This window comes from Montipora foliosa, chromosome 6 (genome assembly GCF_036669935.1).
Source record: "Montipora foliosa isolate CH-2021 chromosome 6, ASM3666993v2, whole genome shotgun sequence".
NCBI classification, from domain to species: Eukaryota; Metazoa; Cnidaria; class Anthozoa; order Scleractinia; family Acroporidae; genus Montipora; species Montipora foliosa.
The window spans coordinates 20,481,831-20,489,228 of NC_090874.1; positions in this window are offsets into that span (position 1 = coordinate 20,481,831).

Below are 7,398 nucleotides of genomic sequence, written 5' to 3' on the forward strand. Positions count from 1 at the left end.
ACACACTCTTGCAACATCAACGGGGCATGCATGCTGCATCTGTGGGCGGCTCTGCCGTTCAAATGCAGGACTTGCGGCCCACCTACGTAAATGCACAAAAAACCCCTCTGTCTAACAGTCATCATCGAATCGATGGACTGCCAAAGCAAAACCATTTCATCATTAATAAACCTTATGTTTACTGCGCAAAAATGGAACCAATCAACAATTGGAGTAAATGGCTACGGGAAAAGTCCCATAGCCCCATTTATTAAAAAGAATACTGCTGAATAAAATCCTAGATAAAAAGTTTTACCCAGTAAAGGTGAGGGCACTGAAAACTCCAAAGCATGTGACACCATTTGGGATGCTTTTAAGAAGCTTGCGGAGATTTTCGCTACACTTGGATGTCTTGAGGAAGCGTACGGCGATTTCGCTACGCTTTAAGAACGAAGTATTCAACATTTGGGAGCGATATTATAGTCAATCATTATCCCTGTTTCTGAACAGCCAGCTGAACAGCGTGTTGTCTGGGTATTAATTTCACTACCAACAAATGAACCATTCACCATTTTTTGATGCTTTTAGGAAGCTTGCTGCGATTTTTGCTACACTTGGATGTTTGGGGGAAGTGTACGGCGATTTCGCGACGCTTTAAGAACGAAGCATTCAACATTCCGGAGCGCTATTACATTCAGTCATTATTGCTGTTTCTGAACAACATGGTATAAGGGTATTAAGAGCTTCTGCCTGAGACACCGGGGCAGACTTGGAAATGAAGGTCGGCCGATTTCGCTTAAAATATGTACACAAAGTACTTATGTCGACTTATGTAATATGCCAAAGTTTCAGTTTCAACGACTTTTTTTAGCCGAGTTCTGGATATCAGCCCCTCAGGAGTCCCCAGAGGCTGATTTTCAGTGCAATTTTGGCCACTTTTAAATCTCTCTTTTAGCAACATGAAATTAATTTCAGGCAAAAACAAAACCATCTTTGTAAAGCCCTATCCTTAGGCTTTTATGGGTAAGAACATTAGCTCATGGAAATTTTTTGCTAGCCTGTGGCTGTCATCACAACTTGGTCATATTTGAAGCATATGGGAAGCAACCGGAAATGGCCTGTTTTTCAGACCAAATATTTTCCATGCCCATGTTTTATATCTTGAGGTCTTAGTAACCCTGCAAAGTTTAGCCCCTACTTTAGTAATATCAAGAAAAAAATACTAAGGTTGAGGCTTTTTACTAAGAAAAAAACTTACGAGAAGATGGCTAACCAGGCCACTTCCGGTTAAAGTTTCAACAAAGCGTGTCTGAAAAAAATCAATCATTTAATTTCGATTATCTTTTTTCCTTCCAAGTTATGGTTAAAAGAAATTCTGAAGTTGATTGTCACCAAAAGACTTGCCGTTAATAAGAAATTTTTATGTGATTGTTTTAGAACCAATCAGATAGTGGTCCGACAGCGGTTATAAATTTCTTGGAAGAAGTCTTGAAAACTACGGACAATAGAGCCGCTGCGAAAACTGTTTATTTACCTAACGTATCACGTCTGTGGCCCGCCTGTAATGAAGGGCTAATTAAATCAGGATATAAGCAAGCTTTGTAGTTCCATTCAGTATATCATATCATATATATCATATATCTTTATTTACCCTCGGATTTTTAGAGTAGCTTGGTGTAGCTAATATTTCTCCGAGCATTTACCCTCCCAACCATGATACAACACAGAAGACAGACCACAACACCGGGAACTAAATGCCATACTCTTTACGACAAGTGTGCGGGTTCTTTTACGTCCCACAGGATTATGAACATTGAAGGGTTGTGAGACGGGACCTCCGGCTTATCGTCCTTATCCGAGAAGACTAGAGAGTCTAACCATTTGCAGATGTAATTACAAAGGCAGCACTTTCTCCTCAGTTTTTTTAAAGACCCTGAGTGTTGGTCCGGCCGGAGTTGAACTCACGTCCTCCCGCGTGACAGCCCGGTGCTCAACCAACTGAGCCACCGGTGCGCGGTGGTGGTACTATAGCCCACCTGTTTGGGTTTTAATATTTTCTGAAGAAAAAAGAACTTATCGGTCTCTTTAAATGCAACCGCAACATCTGTCATGACACTACTTGAGAATCGTTTTGAACCTTTAAGAAATTTCGAATATAATTAAAGCTAATCGTCTAACACAAATTGTAGTCACTCTTCCAGTCTATTTGCAAAGTGTCTGGATAAATTCACTTACAAAAAACGCTTACCTGGCTTCACTTTTACAGACATGCCCCTTTCCTACAATCCCTTAAAAGTGAGGTAACATTAGAAACTTTAGCCCCAGCGATAAATTGGTCGCAAGTGCGTCGTTGCGAGTTAGATATACACAGGTCGATTAATACGGTACGTGACGAGGTCATTGTAGTTTGCTGGCTAGCTATGACTGACTTGGAATTCAGTTGTTTTCTCGTGCAGATTCGTCTTCTTGATATTGCAGAGAATGATAATGATAGAACTTGTATGAGAACCTCAATGGCATGATTTGTTTACTGAATATTTACGCAAACAGGTGAATTTTCGGCGGTGACGTGGACATATCACAAATCGTCTTTAATTCATGTTTTTTGACACCAGACAAGCCAGCTTGGTTAAGAATTAACTTCCATTCAGGAAAATTGTCAACTCTGTGTGACGCAGTCAGTTTATTACCAGCAGCACCCACTTTGACTAGCAGGTGCGTAACATCTCGATCTAATGTCGCTAATGGAGAGTCACAGCAGGCTCTGACGGCTTGTTATCTAGATCTCTTGCCCCACATATGTCAACTTCTTTCCAAGAGGTGCACCGTATACTCATGGTTTGATTTCCCAAGAGACTAAATTGTGAAATCCAGACTTTCGCTACTCTGCCTTTCGAAAGCACTCAAATGGACTCAAATGAAACAAATTCGCTTGCAGACTTAATAGATTTAATTAGTTTCATTAATAGATCGCAGATAGTTTCTTTTCTCGCAAATAAACAAAGCAGCGGGCAAGGTGTCCACTTTCTTTTGAAAGTGCTGGCCATTTATTTCTTCCCCGATGCATTTTGTTGATTTAGGACAGATTAAAGTCCACATTACATTCGGATTCTACACAAAAAGGAACTGGCATAGCGCGTTAGCGGGCTTAGACTCTGGATCGGGCGGTCCTGGTTACTAGGGCGTTCACATGTCGTCTCGGGAAGGCAAATTTCTTTAACAGTGCCTCTCTCCACCCAGATGTATAAATGGGCACCAGTGATTATTATCCTGTCCAAGAAGAAGAGCAGTAACCAATTTAAGCTTCAGCATGCAGGAACGAGCGGGACTAGGCCTTGTGACGACTTACCTTATCACCTACAGCATGCATAATGGCCATCCAGAGTGATTACCGCCTAAGTAGCTTCTTATATCCGAAACCAGAGTTAAGGGTCAGCAATTCAGTGTGAGTCCATAAAGACTTACTTTTTCATGTGATCTGCAGCTACAGGTGCCATAAAAAACCCCCAAGTCCTTAAGGTCTCCAAGAAAGCTGAAATATTTTATTTCCCAAGTTGCCAAAACAGTAGTCTTTGCCGGAAAGATAACCCACTCCACCCCTGTCCTATCTTTGGATATATATGCAGTATGGATGCCACCATGGATCTGTGCTGTTTGAGAAAGCAACAAAAGGAAAATACTGATAGATAAATGGAAAGAGTGCCCGTGAGTAATCTGCTAGCAAGTTAGCGGATTGGCGGAAAACGGACCGTGTTGGACGTCCTTATCAATCATTTACAACATACGTGAGCCATTTACACTGGGGCACTGGGCATGAAGAAATATTCAGTAAACAAATCATACCATTGAGGTTCTCATACAAGTTCTATCATAATCATTCTCTGCAATATCAAGGAGAAGAATCTGCACGAGAAAACAACTGAATTCCAAGTCAGTCATAGCCAGCAAACTACAATGACCTCCTAACGCACGGTATTAATCGACCTGTGTATATCTAACTCGCAACGACGCACTTGCGACCAATTTATCGCTGGGGCTAAAGTTTCTAATGTTACCTTACTTTTAAGGGATTGTAGGAAAGGAAAATGTCTGTAAAAGTGAAACCAGGTAAGCGTTTTTCGTAAGTGGATTTATCCAGACACTTTGCAAATAGACTGGAAGAGTGACTGCAATTTGTGTTAGACGATTAGCTTTAATCATATTCGAAATTTCTTAAAGGTTCAAAACGATTCTCAAGTAGTGTCATGACAGATGTTGCGGTTGCATTTAAAGAGACCGAAAAGTTCTTTTTTCTTCAGAAAATATTAAAGCCCAAACAGGTGGGTTATAGTACTACTGAATGGAACTACAAAGCTTGCTTATATCCTGATTTAATTAGCCCTTCATTACAGGCGGGCCACAGACGTGATACGTTGAACGAGTTGAACAAAGGAGATAAACTTAACATTGCAGTTTGGACGAAAAAGATGCAATTTTGCATTGTGATCTACCGGAAAGAGATGTGTTGTTAGGTAAATAAAGAGTTTTCGCAGCGGCTCTATTGTCCGTAATTTTCAAGACTTCTTCCAAGAAATGTATAACCGCTGTCGGACCACTATCTGATCGGTCCTAAAACAATCACATAAAAATTTCCTATTAACGGCAAGTCTTTTTGGTGACAATCAACTTCAGAATCTCTTTTAACCATAACTTGGAAGGAAAAAAGATAATCGAAATTAAATGACTGATTTTTGTAGACACGCTTTGTTGAAACTTTAAACCGGAAGTGGCCAGGTTAGCCATCTTCTCGTAAGTTTTTTCTTAGTAAAAAGCCTCAACCTTAGTATTTTTTTCTTGACATTACTAAAGTAAGGGCTAAACTTTGCAGGGATACTAAGACCTCAAGATATAAAACATGGGCATGGAAAATATTTGGTCTGAAAAACAGGCCATTTCCGGTTGCTTCCCATATGCTTCAAATATGACCAAGTTGTGATGACAGCCACAGACTAGCGAAAAATTTCCACGAGCTAATGTTCTTACCCATAAAAGCCTAAGGATAGGGCTTTACAAAGATGGTTTTGTTTTTGCCTGAAATTAATTTCATGTTGCTAAAAGAGAGATTTAAAGTGCCCAAAATTGCACTGAAAATCAGCCTCTGGGGACCCCTGTGGGGCTGATATCCAGAACTCGGCTAAAAAAAAATTCGTTAAAGCTGAAACTTTGGCATATTACATAAGTCGACATAAGTACTTTGTGTACCAATTTTAAGCGAAATCGGCCGACCTTCATTTCCAAGTCTGCCCCGGTCACTCAGGCAGAAGCTCTTAAGGACACTTTCGCAACATTTGTGAATGCTATTCTGGTCGATTTTTATAGTTTTTTATGCGTATATCGATATTTTAGTCGCTACTCTAAGAGAACGAAAGCATAAAACATTTTCGGAGCAGCACAGCCTCCTTTGTTCATCGAAGTATTTCGTTCTCTCACCACCTGACACTTCCATGGCTGCGCTTTAAGAACGAAGCATTCAACATTTCGGAGCGCTATAACAGTCAGTCATTAGCTCTGAACAGCATGTTGTCAGGGTATTAAGGACACATTTGCAACATTTGTGATTGCTGTTGTGGTCGATGTTTATAATTTTCTATGCGTATATCGATATTTTAGTCACTATATATTTTGAGGAAGTGTACGGCGATTTCGCGACGCTTTAAGAACGAAGCATTCAACATTTCGGAGCGCTATTACAGTCAGTCATTATTGCTGTTTCATAACAGCATGTTGTCAGGGTATCAAGGGCACACAATCGCAACATTTGTGAATGATGTTCTGGTCGATGTTTATAATTTTCTATGCGCATATCGATATTTTAGTCGCTACTCTTTGAGAACGAAGCATACAACATTTTTGAGCAGCACAGCCTCCTTTATTCATCGAAGATTTTCTTTCTCTCACCACCTGACACTTCCAAAAGTCGGGTCGTCACGACCTGATCGGATCGTCACGATCGGTCGAAATATTTGAAGCTGCTCTAGGCAGTTCGACTTCCGGCAGTAAATCTTACTTCTTTTTAAACTTCACGACCCGACATCCGGTGAGTCGGGTCGTCAACAGCAATTGACGACCCGACTCAGTTCATGTATATTGGACATGTGTGTCATTGAGAAGTAAAAGTCAGGCTTTATAATACTTTGATGGTTTAAATTTTAGTTGTTTTGAGTTGAAAATCATATACATGTACAGGTAGTTTAGCATATAATATCTGAAGGTGCAGAGCAGCTTAGGCTTTTTAGGCTGTGGTTGCTATTACTCTATGTCAATAGCATGACTGTTAAATAAAAAAAGGGATTGAACCTGTTTGATACACAGTTTACCTACTTGTAGAATAATGAAAATAATAGTCATTATATACACATTGCTCCAGAGATCGTCAACGGCAAAAGTGGACAGAGCCTAAAAAGTGACATCTACAGTTTTGGAAAGTAGTCAAGTCTATTTTTCGTAAAAGCAAATTTGGGTCATGTCCCACAAGTTTTCACTCAGACATTGGAAGACGCTCCAATGTTGCGCCCAAATTTACAGGGAGTCCTGAAGGCTACCTTTTAACTTTGTATACAGAATAAAGGGAACCGTAATAGTAAATTTTCAGTACTACCACCTTTTTCCGGTTTTTCCGGTCCACACATGACATCTAAAGCGCGCGCAACATGTACGAAATTAGTTGTTGTTTACGAATGAGAGACAGACATAACCTCTCCTTTAACTGCGATCGCATGCCATTGAAAGGGAACATCCACTTTCCGAAAAATCAATTCTTAGCAATCATTGTTATACAAAGATACATTTTCATAGAAGTCCATTCGTAACATTACTTATTGCTTTCGGGCTGGTCTGCTGCCAGAGAAGGGATCGATAACGCTTACTAGCAAGTCTTCTAAGTGACGTGTCGGGTACAGGCTAATTCCATTTTCTTTAGAATGATTGACTGAGCACAATGATCAAAAGAAAGCACCCGATTGTGTTAAATCCTTTGCGAGATTTGTTTTACAATGAGATACAAAAGTGAACAAATTTGTACCGGCTACACATTATGACATTTATATGAAACGGTCTACACGGTCTACCACAACTTTTCACTGAGAAAATAATATGATATCATATTTCTTGCTGTTGTGATGGTAGACCGTGCTTGGATGGTAGACCGTTGGTAAATGGAATAGACGATATGTACAGGATTTCTAACTGTGTGAGCTTTATTACGAATCACCTGGTAATGTATTGGATTGATTAGAAAAGAAAGTGCTAGTTAAATTGTGCTGTTTCCTCGAAGATACGGTTTTCAACTGTAACGCCACCATCCCGGTTGACGTCACCAAGAAACACAATAAATGGAATTGTGTTACATAATACGAGTTATGTGTAACTTTCCGAGCATCA